This window comes from Tachyglossus aculeatus, chromosome 4, assembly GCF_015852505.1.
Source record: "Tachyglossus aculeatus isolate mTacAcu1 chromosome 4, mTacAcu1.pri, whole genome shotgun sequence".
NCBI classification, from domain to species: domain Eukaryota; kingdom Metazoa; phylum Chordata; class Mammalia; order Monotremata; family Tachyglossidae; genus Tachyglossus; species Tachyglossus aculeatus.
Genome location: NC_052069.1, coordinates 52,840,828 through 52,864,742, shown reverse-complemented (window position 1 = coordinate 52,864,742; position 23,915 = coordinate 52,840,828). Strand labels below are relative to the sequence as shown.

The window sequence follows — 23,915 nt, the reverse complement described above, 5'->3', positions numbered from 1 at the left end:
TCAAAGCACTGTTCTAAGCGCTGGGGAGGTTACAAGGTGATCAGGTTGTCCCACGGGGGGCTCACAGTCTTCATCCCCATTTTACAGATGAGGTAACTAAGGCACAGAGAAGTTAAGTGACTCACCCAAAGTCACACAGCTGACAATTGGGAGAGCTGGGATTCAAACCCATGACCTCTGACTCCAAAGCCCAAGCATTTTTGTTAAGTATTTACTATGTGCCAGGCACTGTACTAAGCATGGGGTAGATATAAGATCATCAGGCACCATTTGGGGGTCACAGTCTGAGTAGGAAGGAGGACAGGTATCCATTTTGCATTAGATAAATTTTAGACTGTGAGCCCACTGTTGGGTAGGGACTGTCTCTATATGTTGCCAGTTTGTACTTCCCAAGCGCTTAGTACAGTGCTCTGCACATCGTAAGTGCTCAATAAATATGATTGATGATGATGATGATTTTGCAGATAAGGGGACTGAGACCCAGTTAAGTGACTTCCTCTAGGTCACACAGCAGGCAAGTGACAGAGCTGGGACTAGAACCCAGGTCTTCTCACTCCCAGGCCCGTTCTCTTTCGAGTAGGCCATGTGAAAAACCAAATCCAGTCAATGAACCAGATCAAACTCAGTCCCTGCCCTACACAGGGCACAGTCTGAGGAGGGCCATGACTTGCCCATGACCATGCAGCATGCCAGGGGCAAAACTGGAACCAGAACCGAGGTTTTCTGGTTCTAGGACCCAATTCCCAGTTGTCTTTCCTCTAGGACAAAGTGACGCTCTATGCTGGCAAGAGGAACACTGAAGGAGCTGAAAGGATAGCAGGAAGGAAGACTGTAAGCTTTAATTCTATTTGGTCTGATGATTTTGACACCTGTCCACATGTTTTGTTTTGTCGTCTGTCTCCCCGTTCTAGACTGTGAGCCCGTTGCTGGGTAGGGACCGTCTCTATATGTTGCCAACTTGTACTTCCCAAGCACTTAGTACAGTGCTCTGCACACAGTAAGTGCTCAATAAATACGATTGAATGAATGAATGAATGAATAGCAGTAGCTGTTGCTGTTGCAATGCTAAACCATTCTCACACTCCCTTTAGGTGTCTTCCCATCATCTCAGGTAAAGAAGTAGGTTTATGGGACTTTAAGAAGGTCCACTAATCCCACTTCAATCCTAAAAATCAATACTAAACTCATAGGATAATATTATAGCATTAGTGACATAGTCCCTGCCCTCAAGAGTTCATAACATAGCCCAGAAAATTAGCCTGTAAAATAAATTACATTTAAGGGGAAATATGTAGGGGGAACAATAGAGTTTGAAGATACATATCTAAGTGCTACAGAGAAGAATCAGTACTCAAAGTTCTTGTTGTCTCATCTACTCCAAGAAGGAGATTTCTTTTTTTTAATGGTGTTCATTTAAGCTTATTATGTGTCAAGCACTGTTCTAAGCACTGGCTTAGATGCTCCCTAATAATAATAATAATGGCATTTATTAATCACGTACTATGTGCAAAGCACTGTTCTAAGTGCTGGGGAGGTTACAAGGTGATCAGGTTGTCCCACGTGGGGCTCACAGTCTTCATCCCCATTTCAGAGATGAGGTAACTGAGGCACAGAGAAGTTAAGTGACTTTCCCAAGGTCACACCGCTGACAAGTGGCAGAGCCGGGGTTTGAACCCATGACCTCTGACTCCAAAGCCTGTGGTCATTCCACTAAGCCACGCTGCTTCACTAATAAGGTCAGACATCATCATCATCATCATCAATCGTATTTATTGAGCGCTTACTGTGTGCAGAGCACTGTACTAAGCGCTTGGGAAGTACAAGTTGGCAACATATAGAGACAGTCCCTACCCAACAGTGGGCTCACAGTCTAAAAGGGGGAGACAGAGAATAAAACCAAGCATACCAACAAAATAAAATAAATAGAATAGATATGTATAAGTAAAATAAATAAATAAATAAATAGAGTAACAAATATGTACAAACATATATACATATATATACATACATATATATACATATACATATATACATAGACATAGACATAGACATATATACATATATACATGTATACATGTATACATATATACAGACATAGTTCCTGTCCCACATGGGGCTCATATTCTAAAACCAAGAGAGAAAAAATATTACACCCCATTTTACAGTTGAGGAAACTAAGTAGCAGGGCCTAGTGAAAGAGCACAGGCCCGAGAGTCAGAGTAACTGGGTTTAATCCCAGCTCTGCCACATACCTGTTGTGTGAATTTGGACAAATCACTAACCTTCTCCGTGTCTCATCTCCCTCATCTGCAAAGTGGGAATTCAATAACAGTTCTCCTTCCTATTGTGAACCTCGCGTGAGATCTGATTATCTTATATCTACTCCAGTACTTGGTACTTGGTGAAGTGCTTGGTACATAGGAAATTCTTAATAAACACTGCAATTTCATTTTTTCTATTATTATTATAATCATCATTATATAGCACAGTCAAGTGCTTAGTACAGTGCTCTGCACACAGTAAGTGCTCAATAAATATGATTGAATGAATGAATGAATTTTCAGATTTGGATTTCCTTCATCTTTATCCTTGATTGGCTATTTGGCTGCTGAGTTTTAGTTCATCTAGGGCACGTGCATATATATTCCTATAAAACAATAAAAAGTAAAACAATTTGAAATAATTTTTGTAAACTTGTCCATGGGAAATTTTAATTTAAGAAAATGGGAATGTGAAAATATGTTCATGTTAACATACTGTGTTGTTGTATTTAATTTTTGGATGACATGTTTCCCTAGTAATTGTTAATACTACAATTATAAAAGAAACCAACTGGAACCATTTTAGTAATTTCAGAAAGGCTTAATCTAAGAGTTAAAATTAAAATGAGGAGAATGAGACCATCTATAATGGGTCATTATAACTCTGAATAATGATGGCAATTGGCTCTGCTTAATAAAACTGTCATCAAATCCAAAATAGATATTAAGTTAAATTATGGTATGCTCTATTTCTAATAAACTACTCAGAGCAAAGGTTTTTTTTTTTATATAAGCCCAAGATAACAAGCCCCAGTATTCATTTCTTCAACTTGTTTTTAAGTATTTCCTATTTTGGAGAGAATTCATATCAAAAATGATGTAAGAATAGCTTTATATTACAATATATTGCCTATCAGTAGAGTAAATGACCAATAATTTTCTCTCCGTACATGTCTCAAAATAGTTTGAGAACTACAGGTAACAGGTCTAGAATGGAACTATTCTAGAATAGAATAGAATAGGTCATAGAATATAGGTAATAGAAAATAGGTATTGACACGACTGTCAATACCAGCGACAAAGCTAAGAAGCTGAGAAAGGCCTTGGCAGTTCCCATAGAATTTCTCCTACTGCCATGTGAGAAGTTCACACCGGTGTTCCTCGTATTTGTTATACAGTAGCAGCTTGGACTTAAGTTGCCCTTCTGTTGATGGTTGATGAGTCCAAGATCAGTCAATCATATTTATTAAATGTTTACTGTGTTGTGGTAAATCCAAAGAGTTCCTTTCCAGGTTTATTCAGGGAATGGGAGAAAGTTATTCCAAAGTTTTTCTGAATCAGTGCGATGTTGGAGGACAGTCAGGGCAATATAACCTTCTTTAAAGTCCTTATCAATGAACAAGATCCCCCAGCTTTCTCTGGGAGGTGTTAGCTGACATTTTGAACTCTTACGTATGGCTTTATTAGCATGAATATTTTGTCTGCAGCCAAACAATGTGGCAGGGGTTACAACTTCAAGCTGCGTCTGTGGTCTCGCAACCGGAAAATATGAGAGAATATAGGGAGACCTTGCTGAATTTCTAATTCTAGAATGGGAAGTTCCTTATGCAACTCTGAAATTACACAGAAAAAATTGAGGTCACTGCAGCTTCACCAAAAGCCACAATTTAACATAATAGACATTGTTGGAACTGGTTACTTTTGCTTCCAAAACTAATTAATGAAAGGCAATTTCAGTGGCTCGGAGGTGATCATAAAATGTAAATTTCTATAGTTGCCAACTAAATCTCTAATTTGTTGAACAATCGATTGTACATAACCAAGTCAATTGCCAAATTAGTAGGCCTGCCTCATTCTTGTGCATGGTAGAGTACACTACCAATAGGAAAATCCTCTTCATCACCTAGGTATATGGACATCCCTTCATCTTCTGACTTTCTGAAGTGAAGTATTATTTTGTTTTAGTTCGAGTAAAGCACTCTTTGGAACAAATTCAGGGAGCCCTCTTAGTGTTTGTGCAGACATCTGGGGTTTTTTGGCTCAACTCTTCAGAGTCTAACAGACACATCAGGGTAGAGATGTCACACCTGTATCCTAGTTCTCCTTAACTCTTTCTTGAAAATCACCAGGACTAGATTCCAAAGGCATCACAGTACAGAAATCATCTAAGTGAAATCAGTGGAGGCTAATAATAATAACAATAATAATAATGACTATGTTTGTTAAGTGCTTACTCTGTGCCAGACACTGGGGTGGATACAAGCAAATTGAGTTGGACACAGTCCCTGTCTCATGTGGAACTCCCAGTCTCCACCCCCATTTAACAGATGAGGTAACTGAGGCACAGAGCAGTGAAGTGACTTGCCCAAGGTCACACAACTGAGAAGTGGCATTAGAACCCATGACCTTCTGACTTGGCCACTAGGCCATGCTGCTATGCCTTCTAGACTGTGAGCCCGTTGTTGGGTAGGGACTGTCTCTATATGTTCCCGACGTAGTTCCCAAGCGCTTAGTACAGTGCTCTGCACACAGTGAGCACTCAATGAATATGATTGAATGAATGAAATGCTTTTCCACCGAGGAAATAGCACATCTCCATAACTGCCTTCACCTGAGGTGCCTACATGTTGATCAGTGGGATGTTGCACTGTGGGAAAAGTGGGAAAGTGTCAGTGTTAAGAAGGATGGAGGAGAATGATCTAGACTGGAATATGGAGAAAGATTACACATAGGTCACTACTTCCTGTTTGTTCAGGAGTCCTAAAAAGAGAGATTCCCTGTGCTGATGGGTGCATGCATTTTCATTTGGGCTTCATGCGGAATTCTTGCTGCTTCCATCATGTTATCGCTTCACTTCTTCACTTCCTCTCTGCAATTCACCACCTCTCTCCCTCACCCCCTCCTCAGAGCCTTTTACCATCACCAACAACACTCCTACAACACTCCTACAACACTCGTACTCCTCAGTGTTCTCAATGTTCAATCACATTCATTCATTCATTCATTCGTTATTATTGAGCGCTTACTGTGTGCAGGGCACTGTACCAAGCGCTTGGGAAGTACAAGTTGGCAACATATAGAGATGGTCCCTACCCAACAGTGGTCACAGTCTAGAAGGGGGAGACAGAGAACAAAACAAAACATATTAACAGAATAAAATAAAAGAAAAAATATGTACAAGTGAAATAAATACATACAGTAATAAATATGTACAAACATATATACATATATACAGGTGCTGTGGGGAAGGGAACTAGGTAAGGTGGGGGGGATGGAGAGGGAGAGGAGTGGGAGAGGAAGGAGGGGGCTCAGTCTGCAAAGGCCTCCTGGAGGAGGTGAGCTCTCAGTAGGGCCTTGAAGGGAGGAAGAGAGCTAGCTTGGAGGATGGGCAGAGGGAGGGCATTCCAGGCCAGGGGGAGGACGTGGGCTGGGGGTCGATGGCGGGAAAAGCGAGAATGAGGCATGGTGAGGAGATTAGCGGCAGAGGAGCAGAGGGTGCGGGCTGGGCTGGAGGAGGAGGGAAGGGAGGTGAGGTAGGAGGGGGCGAGGTGATGGACAGCCTTGAAGCCCGGGGTGAGGAGTTTCTGCCTGATGCACCATTTGCACTATTCATTCATCTTCCTTCAACTACTTCATACAGGCAAATGCAGTATTTTACTGCATTTGAAGTGAAGTCACTTCACTTCTCTGTGCCTCAATTACCTCATCTGTAAAATGGGGATTAAGATTGTGAGCCCCCCGTGGGACCACCTGATCCCCTTGTAACCTCCCCAGCGCTTAGAACAGTGCTTTGCACATAGTAAGTGCTTAATAAATGGCATCATCAACATCATTATTACTTCTGTAATTAACAAGTGTACATGATGCTGGTAGTAGCCTCCATCAGAAAAATATGGTCCATTTAAGAAGAAAATTCCACAGAGGTATATAATTAACTTTATTTGGAAGCTTATTTGCAAAGAACACATTTTGTTGAAAAGTCAATTCTTTTATCATATCTGTGCTATCTTCTTCACAATATAACCTCCATGAAGCAGGAAACATGCATCCTAATTTCAAGTCAAATTTTATAATGGAACCACGTTGGTATAACATGAGAAGTAGTGTGGCTAGTGGATAGAGCATGAGCCCGGGAGTCAGAATCAATCAATCAATCGCATTTATTGAGCGCTTACTGTGTGCAGAGCACTGTACTAAGCGCTTTGGAAGTACAAGTTGGCAACATATAGAGACGGTCCTTACCCAACAGTGGGCTAACAGTCTAGAAAGGAAGGACCTGGGTTCTAATCCCAGCTGTGCCACTCATTTGCTGTGTGACCTTAGGCAAGCCACTTCACTTCTCTGTGCCTCAGTTTCCTCATCTGTAAAATGGGGATTTATACCTTGTGCCCATGTAGGACAGGGACTGTGTCCAACCTGATTAGCCTGTATCTCCTCCAGTGCTCAGAACAGTGCCTGGAACATAACAAGCACTTAGTAAACAGCAAAGAAACAAAACAAAGCAAAATTTGTTAATGCAAAACTGGGATCTCATCTCATAATTAATAATCCCATTCTCTGAACTGAAAAACAGTTCTCATCTCATGCCGTCGAGTCGTCGCCGACCCATCGCGATGTCATGGACACATCTCTCCCAGAACATCCCGCTTCCATCAGCAATCCCTCTGATAGAGTATTCAGAGAGTTTTCTTGGTAAAAATTTCTAAGTGGTTTACCATTGTCTCCTTTCACACAGTAAACTTCCACCCTCGACTCTCTTCCGTGCCGCTGCTGCTCAACACAGGTGAGTTTTGACTTGTAGCAGATGGCCTTCCACTCGCTGGCCATTGCTCAAGCTAGGAATGGAGTGGAATGTGTAGGCCTCTGCTTGACTCTCCGTCTCGAGGTCGAGACTGGTAGAGGACTGGAAACTCTCCAGGTGCGACCCTGAGAGGGGGGAAAAACGGTTGCAAGAGGTAATTCCTTGTTTGATATTATTGTATCTTGTCAGGGAAACTGGTAATGACTCTCAGGTACCTGTTTCTATTTTCTTGTCTTATGTTGTCGAGTTGACTCCTACCCATAGCTGCTCCATGGACGAATCTCTCAATCTGCAATCATTCTGGTAGTGAATCCATAGAGTTTTCTTGGTAAAAATAGAGAAGTGGTTTACCATTGTCTTCTTCTGCACCGTATATTTGAGTCTCCACCTTCGACTCTTTCCCTAGAAACTGCTGCCAGCACAGGTGAGTTTTGACTTGTTTCAGGTTTACCTTCCACTCCCTAGCCACTGCCCAAGCTAGGTAAGGAATGGGTAGACCTCTGTTTGACTCTCCCTCCTAAAACCGAGACTGGTAGAGCACTGGAAACTCTCCAGGTGTGATTCTGAGAGGGGACCTCTTTCTAAACTAACACAATAATGCAATTTTTGAGATGTGCTCAAGCGCACAAACCAATTCTTTATTAACGTCTCACAAACATTTTGAGAAGTGGATATGGCAAGTAAAGCAGGGGATTTAAATGAGGTGAGCTACCTTAAATTCATACAAGCAATTACATATAAATAATCTGTCATTTTCTTTCTTCTGACATGAATGCAGTCAGAGTATAGTTTCCAATTAGTGCATTCGTCGTCAACTGGATTAGTTCACCAGTCAAATAGAGTTACCAGTGACTTTTCCCTTGTGTTTTAATAGATGTACTGTTGATATTTAGAAGCATTGTACTTTTAAAAAAATATAACATTCTCCAATCATTTCATTACTTAATCTTGTAATCTTGTCAGCTGCTATATTGAAGGAAGAACAGATTATGTGTGACATCCTTTATGATAAGTTTTGTCCTTTTTTTCAATAAAGGTAGTACTACATCTCCATACATGGAAGACAGTTAAGAAATTCTACAAAGGATGATAAATAGATACCTGAGAAGAAAGAAATCTCCTATACTGAGTATCTTCTGTTTACAGGTAAATGGTGCATGGGACAGAACACTGTTCTTCTTTTAGAAGCATTGTGCATATACTCCAGCGCTTGGTACAATGTGCTTGGCACATAGGAGGAATCACTTAGAAATACCACAGTTATTATTATGATTAAAGTGGAAAATATCAACTAGCCACCCTGAGGAAGCGGACACACAGATAAAACTTTGCCCTAACTTTACATGTATTGGAAGAATTCAAGTGAAACAGTGAATAGTCTCTAAAATGTAATTGGGGAGTTGAGTTATGTTAGTGCTGTGTTGTGGTTTTAAGTTTTACATAGAAAACATGAAATTGGCAAATAGGAAAATCCATATCTAGTGACATGCTTATATTCACTAAAGCAAGAAATCTACTGCTGTACAACTAATACTCTATTCAGTTTCTTCTGCCTTTTAGATCTCAGTCATTCTCCTGCTGCTAATGTGCCTAAAGACAATTTCTGGAAACTCCACCCAGATATTCATTTTCAGTTTTTATTAAGAAATCTGAACTGAGAAATCAATCAGTTAATCAGTCAATTGTATTTACTGAGTGCTTACCGTGGGAAGAGCACTGCACTAAGCACTTTAGGGAGTACAGTATAACAATACAATAGACACATTCCCTGCCCACAGCAAACTTACAGTCTGGAGGGGGAAACTAGATAAATATTTATACGAATAAATAAATTGCAGATATATACTTGTGAAGTGGGGCTAAAGTATGATGGGGTGGTGAGTATAGGGAGAAAATCAGAGCATTTCCAATAATCCCAGTTTATTGTTCCATAAAAATTCAACCAATAGGCCAGCAAGGATCTCCTACCTTCTATATGAAATGAATTTTGATTGACAGGAGAGTGTGTGAAACATACTATGACTCAGGCCCTGGGCAAAGGATGATAAGACTGACAACTTTACAATGAGATTATTGAAATCGAGTTAAAGTTATCCAGTGATGGCAGAACTATGGCTGGGGAACTTCTCCACCAACTCTATTGAACTGTACTCTCCCAAATGCTTAGTACAGTGCTGTGCACACAGTAAATGCTCAATAAATGCCATTGATTGATAAAAGGTTTTGCAGTAAATGCTTCTCATATGAAGTCAAGCTTTCCAAATCTCTCCATCTTACCTTTACATTTGTGTGTCTAAAACTGGTTAAGCTTTTCTTTGGCAGGAAACATTTAGACTAATTACCTACTGATATTTTAAATCAGAAAACAAATTATTCATATATCTTTTTGATGATTTTAGCACTCAAAATCATTAATATCCCAAAGCAATTTCATCTCTAGAAGAACAATTTCGTCTGGAAAGTTGGCATTCCCTGATTAATTTCCCGTTTCAAGGTTCTGTCACCCAACAACAACCTTCAGCATTTATGCATTTACACCCAGCTTCAGAATTATTGTATAGAGAAGCAGCGCGGCTCAGTGGAAAGAGCACGGCTTTGGAGTCAGAGGTCATGGGTTCAAATCCTGGCTCTGCTAATTTTCATCTGTGTGACTTTGGGCAAGTCACTTAACTTCTATGTGCCTCAGTTACCTCATCTGTAAAATGGGGATTAAGACTTTGAGCCCCCCCATGGGACAACCTGATCACCTTGTAACCTCCCCAGTGCTTTGCACATAGTAAGCGCTTAATAAATGCCATTATTATTATTATGTTTGTGTGTGTATGTCTATACATATATACATATACACAGTCATTTAATCACTTGTTACATCTTTGTGTACTCTTGCTACCCAGTTATATCCTTATTATTCCTCTTGTCACAGCTATTTGTAAACAATTTATGTTTTTCCCATAGATTGTAAGCACCTTGAGAAAGAGGCCTTGTATTTTACTTCTGATGTACTCTCCTGAACACTTATTATATGCTCAATAAATACCATGATTGATATTGGGATATATAGTCCACTTATTCACATATTCATTTTTCCTTATTTTTGTTACTGCCAGCCTACTTCTCCCACTATTTAGAAATGATTTATGTGTACATGATGTATGTACTACTGATTGGTTAGGTAAATTAAATATATGTAGTCTCCCTTCATATTTAAAGAAGACACCACAGATGGTGAAATTTGCCATTGAGTGTGTGTGTGATGGAAAAGGAAAATTCAGGACCCACAATCCCAGCCACACTGTGCACACAGAAACACTGACCCTTATTCATTCAATCGTATTTATTGAGCGCTTGTGTGCAGAGCACTGTACTAAGCGCTTGAGAAGTACAAATCTGCAACATATAGAGACAGTCCCTACCCAACAACGGGCTCACAGTCTTGTTGCCATATTCAATGGTTGAGGTACCAAATGCAGTTTTCTATTTTCTCTCCGTTTCTCTCATTCCTTACTAGGATTTTGCTCAAAAAAAAAGCCAATCTTTTCTTGATAGCAGATGCCATGTTGGTCTACCATCAGCAGTTTATCCCCCAGTTTACAGATGGAATGCAGCATAATTTGAAGTTTTGTTTTACGATGCCCTTCATAGGTTTCCTCTGCCCTCCTTGCTTTCAGTTTCCCAATTTCAGCTTTCCATACAGCATCTGTTTGGGAAAAAAAAAACCCATAATGCTCCTTTTGTACCAACTAAATCCCCAAACCATGGCCTAATAATCTCCAGATCTGTCACAAAAAGAAATCATATTATTTAATCGGTGTCTTGATGAATATTGTTTTTTTTTTTCATTTTTAAATCTAAGCAAGAGAATATCTGTTAGGATGTGATCTGACAGTAGATTACGGCTGAAGAGGCAAGATCAAAATCCATACTTCTCTTCCTGGGCCTGTATTGATTCAGTCTATAAAGATTTTGTTTCAGATGATATCGCAATAAAGGACACTTTTGCCAAACCGTAAATTGTTTAAAAATTTACACGTAACAACAAAGTATAATGTTTAATCATACCCTGTACCCACACTTAGTAAAACAGTTTTGGGACCCTAATGGTTCAGTCACTGAAAACGTCTGGCTCAGTTTTAGAATCATACCTTTCTCAGTCTTTCTAAAGGAAGAATTAAGTGTGTCACCTACACCCTTGATGTAGATCCTTTAAGTATTTGATATTCACCTAATCCTTAGCCTTTATAGCACTTATTTATTCATTCATTCATTCATTCAATCGTATTTATTGAGCCCTTACTGTGCGCAGAGCATTGTACTAAGCGATTGGGAAGTACAAGTCAGTAACATATAGAAATGGTCCCTACCCAACAACGGGTTCACAGTCTAGAAGGGGAATGGAGACTGCAAGCCCACGAGGGATGGGGACTGTGTCCAACCTGATTTGCTTTACATATCCATAGTTTATTTTATGGTCTGTCTCCTGCTTTAGACGGTAACGACCTTGTGGGCGGGAAGCATGTCTACCAACTCTGTTACACTGTACTCTTCCAAGTGTTTGGTATAGTGCTCAGTGCACAATAAGTGCTCAATAAATACCATTGATTGATTAATTGGTGAACTCAATGCAGGCTCCACCAGATAGTACCCAGAAATAGAGAAGCAGCATGGCTCAGTGGAAACAACACGGGCCTTGGGGTCAGAGGTCATGGCTTCAAATCCTGGCTCCTCCAATTGTCAGCTGTGTGACTTTGGGCAAGTCACTTAACTTCTCTGGGCCTCAGTTACCTCATCTGTAATATGGGGATTAAGACTGTGAGCCCGCCATGGGACAACCTGATCACCTTGTAACCTCTCCGGCACTTAGAACAGGGCTTTGCATATTGTAAGCACTTAATAAATGCCATTATTATTATTACTATTAATAATAATAATAATAATAATAATAATAATAATAATAAATCTGGGTACCAGGTGGGAGAACATCCATAAAGTAAGAAGTCTGGCTCACATATTCAATCCTGTCAGTTCAACCTTCGTAACCTTCACAACTTTTCCTTTCCATCCAAACTGCTACCATGTGGCTGAGTTGACAGAGCACAGTCCTGGGAGTCAGAAGGCCCTGGCTTCTAAACCCGGCTCCACCACATGTCTGCTAGGTGACCTTGGACAAGTCATTAACTTCTCTGGGCCTCAGTTACCTCATCTGTAAAATGGGGATTAAGACTGTGAGCCTCATATGGGACAGGGATGTGTCCAACCTAACTTGTATCTACACCAAGGCTTAGAACAGTGCTTGGCATATAGTAAGTGCTTAACAACTACCATTATTATTATTGTTATTATTTCTAGACCGCGAGACCATTGTTGGGTAGGGACCATCTCTATATGTTGCCAACTTGTACTTCCCAAGTGTTTAGTACAGTGCTCTGCACACAGTAAGCACTCAATGAATACGATTGAATGAATGAACAATGAAGGTATTTGTGAAGTGTTTACCATGTGTCAAGTACTGTTCTAAGCGCTGGAGTAGAAAAAAGGTAATCAGTGGTCCCAAGTGGGGCTCACACTCTTAATTCCCATTTTGCAGATGAGGTAACTGAGGCACAGAGAAGTTAGGTGACTTGCCCAAGGTCACATAGTTAAGTGGCAGAGCTGGGATTAGAACCCACAACCTCTGACTCCCAAGCCTGTGCTCTTTCCACTAAACCATGCTGCTTCAGTGTGGATTGGATTGGATTATTGAATTATTGGATTATTAATCCAAGCACTTATCCTATCCCACCTCTAATGTATCAGCTTCCTTACTGACCTCCCTGCCAGCTGTCCTCAACACCCCAGTCCATATTTCACACTCTGCTCCTCGAATCACTTTCGTACAAAAACATTAGTCCACGTTTCCCCACTCCTCAAGAAGCTCCAGTGGCTACTCATCCACCTCCACATCAAACAGGAACTCCTTGACAAACAGAAACACCTTAAAACAGTCAGTCACTTTCCTCCCTTCTATCTCACCTTGCTGCTCTTCTACTACCAGCCAGCCAGAACACTTCACTCCTCTAATGTCGACCAATTCACTGTTCCTCTATCTCGTCTATCTCAATTCTGACCTCTTTTCCGCCTCCACTGGGAAAGAGAAGCAGCATGGCTCAGTGGAAAGAGCCCGGGCTTTGGAGTCAGAGGTCATGGGTTCAAATCCTGGCTCCGTCACTTGTCAGCTGTGTGACTTTGGGCAAGTCACTTAACTTCTCTGTGCCTCAGTTACCTCATCTGTAAAATGAGGATTAAGACTGTGAGCCCCACATGGGACAACCTGTTCAGCTTGTAACCTCCCCAGTGCTTAAAACAGTGCTTTGCACATAGTAAGTGCTCAATAAATGCCATTATTATTATTATAATTTCCCACATCCTGCTTGTGTCCTGGAATGTCGTCCCTTTCCACATCCTACAGGCTATTACTCTTCTCACCTTCAAAGCCCTAAGGAAGGCACATCTCCTCCAAGAGGCCTTCCCTGACTTAGCTCTCATTTCCTTTTCTCTTACTCCCTTCTGCATCTCGCTGATTTGTTTCCTTTATTCACTCCCACCCACAGCATGACTGCACTTATATACATATTCATAATTTATTTATTTATATTAATGTATGTCTCTCCCTCCAGACTATGAACTCATTGTGGGCAGGTAATGTGCCCATTATATTGCACTCACCCAAGCTCTTAGAACAGTGCTCTATTCAAAGTAAGGGCTCAATGATAATGATTCTTTGGCAAGGCCTCAAGGCCGCAACCTAACAGGAACATGGATTTGGTTGCCAGTTCATGACAAGGCATTAGTACAGTGCTCAAGCGCTTAGTACAGTGCTCTGCACACAGTAAGCGCTCAATAAATATGATTGATTGACTGATTGAAAAAAAGGCACATTCATCCTTGTGGCATTACTGGTTGTGTAAATAGTCCAGGAATTCCAAACTGAAGCTTCCAGACCTGATAAGCTCCCAGCAGTTGACAGATTGTTGAACAATTTTGTTTGTCGCATACCTGATCCAGGGACAGTTCTCTCTATGCCCAACAGCTGAGTTTGGCCTGAAACTGAAAATAATCTCAAGTGTGCAGGCAGAAATCTTGAGCCAATTCTAGGCTTCAAGATCTGACAACTCAGTGGGGCAGGGCATGGTTCCAAATTCCCCAGTCCCTTTCAAAGGCAGTTAGTGTTTCTAAATTAGCCAGTGTTGCTTAAGAGCAGAGAGGCCACAGCTGATATTGTCTCCTGACCGGCACCTTCTCACTGTGCCTCCATCTCACCTGTCTCACAACCGACCTCTGGCCCACATTCATTCAATCATATTTATTGAGCGCTTACTGAGTGCAGAGCACTGTACTAAGCACTTGGGAAGTACAAGCTGGCAACATATAGAGTTGGTCCCTATCCAACAACGGGCCCGCATCCTACCTCTGGCCTGGAACACCCTTCCTCCTCAAATTGCCAGACAATTACCCTCCCCAACTTTAAAGCCTTAGTGAAGACTCATCTCCTCCAATAGGTCTTCCCAAACTAAGCCCCACGTCTCCTTATCTCCCACTCCATTCTGTGTCACCCTGACTCTCTCCCTTTTCTCTTCACTGCTCTCTCCACCCCACAACACTTATGTACATATCTGTAATTTTATTTATTCATATTGATGCCTGCTTACTTGTACTGATGTTCTTCGTCCCCCTCTAGACTGTGAGCTAGTTGTGGGCATGGATTGTCTCTCCATATTGCCATATTGTATAGTACAGTGCTCTGCACACAGTAAGTGCTCAGTAAATACGATTGAAAGAATGACAGGGAGACCCAGAGGTCTTTGCTGGAACAACACATGGCAGGGGTTAATAGTCCAAGATCACATCACCACCTAGTTATAACTGTGGCTTTTGTTAAGTGCTGTCTACCTCCCCCAGTTAAGGAAGGTTAAGTACCTCCCCCAGTGTTGTACTAAGCACTGGGGGAGGTACAAAATCATTAGGTCCCATATGGAGCTCATATTGTAAGTAGGAGGGAGACCAGATATTAAATCCTCATTTTACAGATGAAGCAATTGAGGCCCAGAGAAGTTAAATGACCTACCCAAGGTCACACAGCAGACAAATGGTGGAGGCAGGAATAGAACCCAGGTCCTTTTAAACACAGCGTGGCTTAGTGACAAGAGGCTGGGCTTGGGAGTCAGAGGTCATGGGTTCTAATTCCTCCTCTGCCACTTGTCAGCTGTGTGATGTGGGGCAAGTCACTTAACCTCTCTGGGCCTCAGTGATCTCATCTGTAAAATGGGGATCAAGACTGTGAGCCCCAAGTGGGACAACCTGATTACCTTGTGTCTACTCCAGTGCTTAGAACAGTGCTTGGCACATAGGTATTGTGTTTAACAAATACCATTATTATTACTATTATTATTTCACTAGGTCATTCTGCTTCTTTATGGTTCTTTAAAATATGAAATAACCCCAGGTATGGAAGGAAGGAAGGGACAGGAATTGGGGGGTATCAAACACAAAACCCGGCCCTTGAACTACCTGCTGGGAAGACAACTCCTGGAATCAAATACCCACTGGATCCGAACGGAGACAAAACTTCTAATTTGAGGTCTTGGTATTATTGGTCGGTCTCTGAGGTTGCAGCAGTGGAACCTGCTCTGAGGAAGCTGATTAATGAAGAAGGGGATTTTTTAGGCTGGGATTTAGTCCAACAGCAAAAGACACATCCTGGCAGAGTTCCCTCAGGTGAGGATCCTGAAGCTTCCCCCATCATTTCTTGATTCATTCATTCATTCATTCAATCATATTTATTGAGTGCTTACTGTGTGTAGAGCACTGTACTAAGCCCTTGGGAAGTACAGGTTGGCAACATATAGAGATGGTCTCTACCCAACAACGGGCTCAGTCTAGTAGGGGGAGACAGACAACAAAACAAAACAAGTAGACAGATGTCAATACTATCAGAATAAATAGAATTAAAGCTATATACACATCATTAATAAAATAGAGTAATAAATATGTACAAATATACACAAGTGCTGTGGGGGAAGGAAGGGGGTAAGGTGGGGGGGGCAATGGAGAGGGGAGAAGGAGGAGAGGAAAAGGGTGGGATCAGTCTGGGAAGGCCTCCTGGAGGAGGATCCATTCCCTTCCTCCCATAACTAGATTGTGTCCCTAATTGATGAGAAAAAAATGACAGAAAATTATTATCTTTTGCGGTGACGAGGGAAAGTGGGCAAAAGGCTACATTCGTTTTGCTTCTAGAAATTTTGACACCTGACTCTTCTTGTCAGGTTTTGGATAATGGCCAACACCCCTTGGCCCAGGAGAAATATTTTCCTTTTCTTTAGACTGTAAGCTTATTGTGGGCAGGGAACGTGTCTACCAATTTTTCTTGTACCACACCCTCCCAAGTCCTTAGTACAGCGCAATGAACACAGTAAACACTCAGAAAATACCATTGATTGATGAATTGGTTGACACTTCATTTTCTATTTCCAAATCCTGCAAGTTCTTCCTACTCAGTCTTTTTTATTCTGCCCCTCCTTTCCACCCAAATTGCTGTCACCATTGCATAGGTTATGGTCATTTTGTGGCTAGACTATTTCAGCAGGCTTTTACTGGTCTCTCTGCCAATGGCATCTCACAGTAAAAGCCTGCTGAAATAGTCTAGTCACAAAATGACCATAACCTATGCAATGGTGACAGCAATTTTGGTGGACAGGAGGGGCAGAATAAAGTGACCATAACCTATTCTACGAAATACTGCACAGATCATCTTCTTGAAAAATTGCTTGACCCACACACCTCTTCACCTCAGAATCCTTCACTGGCTTCCTGTATCTCTCTGCACCAAAGGAAATCTCTTCAAAATCGGAAGCGAGGCTCTCCATGACTCAATTCTCCTTACCTATCTGTCTTTTTTACTTGCTATGCCCCAACTGGCTCTCTTTACTCCTCTAAAGCACGGTCTAGGGCTTAGGTGTCAGAAGGACCTGGGTTCTAATTCCAGCTCTGCAACTTGTCTGCTGTGTGACTTTGGGCAAGTGACTTAACTTCTCTGTTCTTCAGTCATCTCACCTGTAATAATAAGCACTTAGTACAGTGCTCTGCACACAGTAAGTGTGCAATAAATATGATTAAATGAATAATAATTGTAGTGTTGTTAAGTGCTTACTATGTGCCAGGCACCATACTAAGTGCGGAGGTAGATACAAGCAAATTGGGTTGGACCTGTATATATGTTTGTACATATTTATTACTCTATTCATTTATTTTACTTGTACATATCTATTCTATTTATTTTATTTTGTTAATATGTTTTGTTTTGCTCTCTGTCTCCTCCTTCTAGACTGTGAGCCCACTGTTGGGTAGGGACTATCTCTATATGTTGCCAACTTGTACTTCCCAAGCGCTTAGTACAGTGCTCTGCACACAGTAAGCACTCAATAAATACAATTGATTGATTGATTGACACAGTCTCTGTCCCACATGGGGCTCACAGGCTTAATCCCCATTTTACAGATGAGGAAACTGAGGCACAGAAAAGTGAAGTGGCTTGCCCAAGAACACACAGCAGATAAGTGGCAGAGCCAGAATTAGAACCCAGGTCCTTCTGATTCTCAGGCCTGTGCTATTTCCACTGGGTCACATACCGCTTACTGTTGGGTAGGGACTGTCTCTATATGTTGCCAATTTGTACTTCCCAAGCGCTTAGTACAGTGCTCTGCACATAGTAAGCGCTCAATAAATATGATTGATGATGATGATGATCCCAATTGTGGGCTCAATTACTGCTGCTACTACTACTTCTACTAGTATTAAGAGCTCCTGGGCTCTCCTTGTGACCTCTTACAGGGAATAGAGAAGCAATATTGCCTAGTGGAAAGACCACAGGCCTTTGCATCAGCAGATGTGGGTCCTAATCCTGACTCTGTCACTTGTGTGCTGTGTGACCTCAGCTAGTCACTTCACTTCTCTGTGCCTCAGTTACCTCATCTGTAAAATGGTGGTTAAAACTGTGAGGCCCACATGAGACAACCTGATCACCCCAGCACTTAGAATAATGCTTGGCACATAGTAGGTGCTTAACAAATACCATTATTATTATTACACCAGTGCTTAGTACAATGCCTGACACGTGGTTAGAAATTAACAAATGCCATTTATGAAAAACAAGGCAAAGGGTAGATCCTAGCTGTCCCTATGGCTCTGGAGATAGAAAGGTGATGGTGGTCTGTTGTAGAAGGTGGTTTAACATGTCTTATTATCAGCCTACCTGTGCTTAGAGTGTTCTTCACTCATGCATTCATTCATATTTATTGAGTGCTTGCTGTGTGCAGAGCACTGTACTAAGTGCTTGGAAAGTACAATTCGGCAACAAATAGAGACAATCCCTACCCAACAATGGGCTCACAGTCTGGAAAGGAAGAGACAGACAACAGAACAAAACAAGTAGACAGGCATCAATAGCATCAATATAAATGAATAGAATTACAGATATGAACACATCATTAATAAAATAGCATAATTGGTGGCTTTTTCCCCCTTACTTGTAGTCATATGGCTCTTCACAGTTGATCTCAGTGGCACTGACCAAAAGCCTCAGGGGCCGTGGTCGACATATTCAACCCCCACAAAATGTCACAGGTGGTTTGGCCCTGATGTATAAGTCAGTGACAAGATAGGAAAAATAAAACCCCCTCCCCAACATCCAAAGAGGAGATATTTCTATGATTCTGATTCACCACTCCTAAGACAGGCATTTCTTTTTAGTTCAGGGTTTATCATACCATCTGACAGTTGGGTCAAGCATTTGGAAAAGATGCGATGATCTTTCAAGCTCATGACAGGGAAGGAGGAATGGCAAGGCATTCTGAAAGGTGAATCTTTTCTCCTCTGTAGTTTTCTGTCAAATTGAAAGATGATACCACTGACAATGAATTTCACCTTTGTGTGCTTGGGTGGCCGAAGAGGTCAATGTGAGACCCAGTCCTGGCTATGTCGTGCAGGCAATAATGTTGTTCTTTGTGTTGGGATGCTTAATGTTTGCAGCACTGGACATTGTTTTCTCTTTTCTCTCCTTGACTCTTGTTCTTTATGAAGATCTTTCTCAAAAACAATAACTCCCTTCTTGATGGCAATGAACCAAGCAGGTTCACCCTCAGAAATTTATTTCTTCTTTGCGACTGAGATGTGCCATTTTCGGGGGCTTTGTTTTACCATGTTCTTAAACTGTTTTCTCTGCTCTCCTGCTTTCAAGTTCCCAATTTCAACTCTTCACACAGCAGTTGCTAGGACACCTTGCTGTCACTCATTCTCTTCACATGGCCCACCCATAATAGCTGTGTTAAGGACAACATATCTTCAATTAATCAATGATTTATAGGGCACTTATTCCGTGCAAAGCACTGTACTAAACGCTTCGGAGAGTACCATACAACAGAGTTGGTAGTAGTGTTCCCTGCCCAGAAGGAGCTCACAGTCTTAAAGTGAAGTCAGATGCTAATATAAATAAATGAATTATGCATTGGTACATAAGTGCAGCACAGCTGATGTGTGGGTGAATATTACGTCCTAAAAGGTCACATATCCAAGTATGTAGTCACTGCAGAAAGGAAAGTGAGTAGGGGAAAAGAGGGCTTAACTGGGGAAGCACTCCTGGAGTAAATGTGATTCTAGTAAGTCTCTGACGGCATGGAGAGTGGTGTTCTGTCAAATATGGAAGGAGAGGGAGTTTCTGGTCAGAGAGAGGGTATGTGCAAGGGTTCAGCAGTGAGGTAAGTAAAATCAACATACAGTGAGTGAGTTGGTGTTGGAAGAACAAAGCGTATGGGCTGGATTGTAGTAGTAAGTAAGCTAGGAGGGGGAATCTGATTGAATGCTTTAACATGTCTACCAACTCTGTTCTGTTGTACTCTCCAAGCGCTTAGTGCAGTGCTCCGTACACAGTAAGCATGGAATAAATACTGCTGATTGATTAAAACCAACGGTAAGGAGATTCTTCCCATCTGAGATTGAATATGGGTCTTCACTGGTGCCGATGTAATTACTCCACCCTCCTTTGCAAGACCACAAATAGAATTAGAAAGATGAAGAAGTTTCCATATTAGAATAGAATGAAACTACATCAGGATTCCTCAGTTTGGAATGCCATAGAACAAAAGGGTACATGATTGAAGCACACAAAGCCATGAAAAGCATGATCAGAGCAAGCAGAAATTGTTCACTAAATCTCCTTGCACCAGGGAGAGGACACCTCCATTGATATTTAAAGGGAGTAAGTTCAAAAGAAAGGGAAAGACTTCCTCTAAACTAAGGAAGCTGTTTGGGTTGAGAGGTTGGGTAAATTCATGGACAAGAAGTCCATAAGAAGTTCCAGAAGGACAAGTCAGAGTTGTGGAGGTTGGATGGAATGGGGGACAACACAGTCCTCCATGCATCTTGTTACCATGAATAGGGAGCAGTGTTGCCTAATGGAAAGATCCCAGACGCTGAAGTCAGAAGACCTGATTTCTAGACTCTGCTCTTCCACTTGCCTGCTGTGTGACCCTGGGCAAGCTACTTATCTGCTCTGTTCCTCATTTTCCTCAACTGTGAAATGGGGATTCAGTACCTTCTCTCCCTCCTACTTAGACTGTGACCTCCACGGGGGACACGGACTGTGTCCTACCTGATTTGGTTGTACTTACCCCAATGCTTAGTACAGTGTTTAACACACAGTAAGCACTTCATTCATTCATTCAATTGTATTTATTGAGCGCTTACTGTGTGCAGAGCACTGTACTAAGTGCTTGGGAAGCACAAGTTGGCAACATATAGGGACAGCCCCTACCCAACAACGGGCTCACAGTCTAGAAGGGGGAGACAGACAATAAAACAAAATATATTAACAAAATAAAATAAATAGAATAGTAAATATGTACAAGTAAAATAAATAGAGTAATAAATCTGTGCAAACATATATACAGGGTGCTGTGGGGAGGGGAAGGAGGTAGGGCGGGGGATGGGGAGGGGGAGAGGAAGGAGGGGGCTCAGTCTGGGAAGGCCTCCTGGAGGAGGTGAGCTCTCAGGAGGGCTTTGAAGGGCGGAAGAGAGCTAGCTTGGCGGATGGGCGGAGGGAGGGCATTCCAGGCCAGAGGGAGGACGTGGGCTGGGGGTCGACAGTGGGACAGGTGAGAACGAGGCACAGAGAGGAGGTTAGCGGCAGAGGAGTGGAGGGTGCGGGCTGGGCTGGAGAAGGAAAGAAGGGAGGTGAGGTAGGAGGGGCGAGGTGATGGACAGCCTTGAAGCTGAGAGTGAGGAGTTTTTGCCTGATGTGTAGGTTGACTGGTAGCCAATGGAGATTTTTGAGGAGGGGAGTAACATGCCCAGAGTGTTTCTGCACAAAGATGATCCAAGCAGCAGCGGGAAGTATAGATTGAAGTGGGGAGAGACAGGGGGATGGGAGATCAGAGAGGACTTCACAAGTACCCTAAAAATATGTTTGGCTTAATGGATCTCTGGCTGACTTAAAATAGTATTCATTCATTCAGTCAGTCAGTCATAATTATTGAGCACTTACTCTGGAAAGAGCACTACACTAAGTGCTTGGGAGAGTACAATGCAACAATAAACACGCACATTCTTTGCCCACAATGAGTTTAAAGCCTTATGTTCTTATGATGAATTAAGATAGACAAGGAGAGATGCTAAAATCATTAAGACATTTTATGGTCTTCAGCTACGTTCTCTAAAGTAGAGAAAACAATCTTATGAATGCTCTGTGTTCAAAAAGTATTCTATTACAATCTTTTACAAAATAATTGCTTAGTAGTTAAAAATAGTGAATTCTGAGACAGAATTATCAGCTCGTCATTTCAAAATTCAATTTCACATTTTCTAAACAATCTAAATACACTAATAACACTTCATTTGATTTTGGGCAACTCACTTCAGTGGAATTTAACATTCCCACAGTTTATTTTATTGTGAGGAACTGGAAGAGCAGCAGAAATTCCCAAACTTGTTTTCCCCTTTCCACCACAAAAGTACTACATGGTATCTGCACACTGTATAACTGAAAATTCTATGTTCTTTTCAACTAGATATGTGTATTTATCAAACAGTACACGCCACATAAAATGTCATACTATTCTAGCTCAAAAGCTCTTTCCAAATGTATTTATTAGTTTTACTACTTCTATAAGAAACTATTTATTGGAAGAATAAATGTCTTTTGAGGTACATTCAAATAAAAATAAACTTGCATATTGTGTTTGAGTGGAAAGTAGTTTTTCTCTCGGATAACTCAAACACATTTCACACATTTTGAAGGGGAAATCATTTTTGCCGTCAAACCAAGCATGGAAAATTGTAATTCTAAAGGAGAGTTGAATTGTTTTCCAAGTTAAAAATGACTGCAAATAGGCTTTGGTTGCCTATTTATCAGGTGAAAAGGGTGGGTGCAGTGACCCCACCATATACTGTGGCTATATAACTACCAGCTGGGCAGTTCGTCTGCACGACTGTACATTTTAACTGTACATTAGAGAAGCAGCATGGCCTAGTGGATAGAGTATTTGCCTGGGAGTCAGAACGACCTGAGTTCTAATCCCGGCTCTGCCACTTGTCTGCTGTGTGACCTTGGGCAAATTGCTTAACTTCTCTGTGCCTCAGTTATCTCATCTGTAAAATGGGAGTTGAGACTGGGAGCCCTATGTGGGACAGAAACTGTATCCAACCCAACTATCTTGTACCTAGCCCAGTGTTTAGAACAGTCCCTGGCACATAGTAAGTGCTTAACAAATACCACTATTATTATTATTATTATTATATTATTATGCCCTAGAATGTAAACACGTTACGAGCCAGGGACATGTCTGCTAATTCTTAGTATTGTACTCTCCCAACTCTGCTCATAATAAGCACTCAGTAAATACCACTGATTGATTATGGTCTAAAGTATGTTTCCTCTCATTCCCAAAGATTTGGACACACAAATAGGAAATGCAAACTAAACTGACAAGGCAGAAAACACACAAATACACAAATCAGATGAGGAAGTTGAACATTCCTACAGAGACTTCAAAATACTCTATATACCTCATTAAACTTCCACTAACTTGTAAAAAATTCCCATTATCTATGGCTCCTAAAATCCTTCATAATGTTGTCTTGTATGCTTGAAGCCACTACGGATGGTGAAATTCACATTTACATGCTTTTGTGACTGAAAGGTTCAGTGAGGTTCTCATCATCCCTAGAACACGTATATACTCTCCCGTGTTGGGCTCTCAAGTTCGCTGTTTGCAGTGCCTGGTGTTGTTTTGGCTTTTGCCTCCTTATCTCACGATTCTTACAAAGTGGTCAAAAAGAGATATTCAGAGAAGCAGTGTGGCTCAGTGGGAAGAGCATGGGCTTGGGAGTAAGAGGTCGTGGGTTCTAATCCCGGCTCTGCCACGTGTCTGCTGTGTGACATTGGCCAAGTCACTTCACTTCTCTGAGCCTCAGTTACCTCATCTGTAAAATGGGGATTAAGGCTGTGAGCCCCACGTAGGGCAACTTGATCACCTTGTATCCCCCCCAACAGTGCTTCACACACAGTAAGCGCTTAACAAATTCCATCATTATTATTGTTATTATTTATTGCAGAATGTCAGGCAGGTCTGTGGCAAAGTGCACCCAGCTTTCAGCCCAGGTTTAGCCTGGCCTAAGGCTATGCTTTTCACCCAACTTTACTGCATCTTTAAAATGTTTTCTCAATCTTCCTTGTTTTCAGTTTCTCAATTCCAGGTTAACATGTAGCAGCTATTTGAGAATCCTGCTGTTGTCCTTTCCCTTCACATCCTTTACCCGGAGCAGCAGTG

General features: G+C 41.6%; 1 long non-coding RNA gene across 1 annotated transcript; it reads left to right on the top strand.

Moving 5' to 3' along the window:
- Positions 1 to 7,444: 7,444 nt before the first annotated feature.
- LOC119927052 lies at positions 7,445 to 23,915 on the top strand. The gene is made up of 3 exons (XR_005450390.1): positions 7,445 to 7,486; positions 8,099 to 8,208; positions 23,828 to 23,915. It is a non-coding gene; the product is annotated as an uncharacterized LOC119927052 (long non-coding RNA).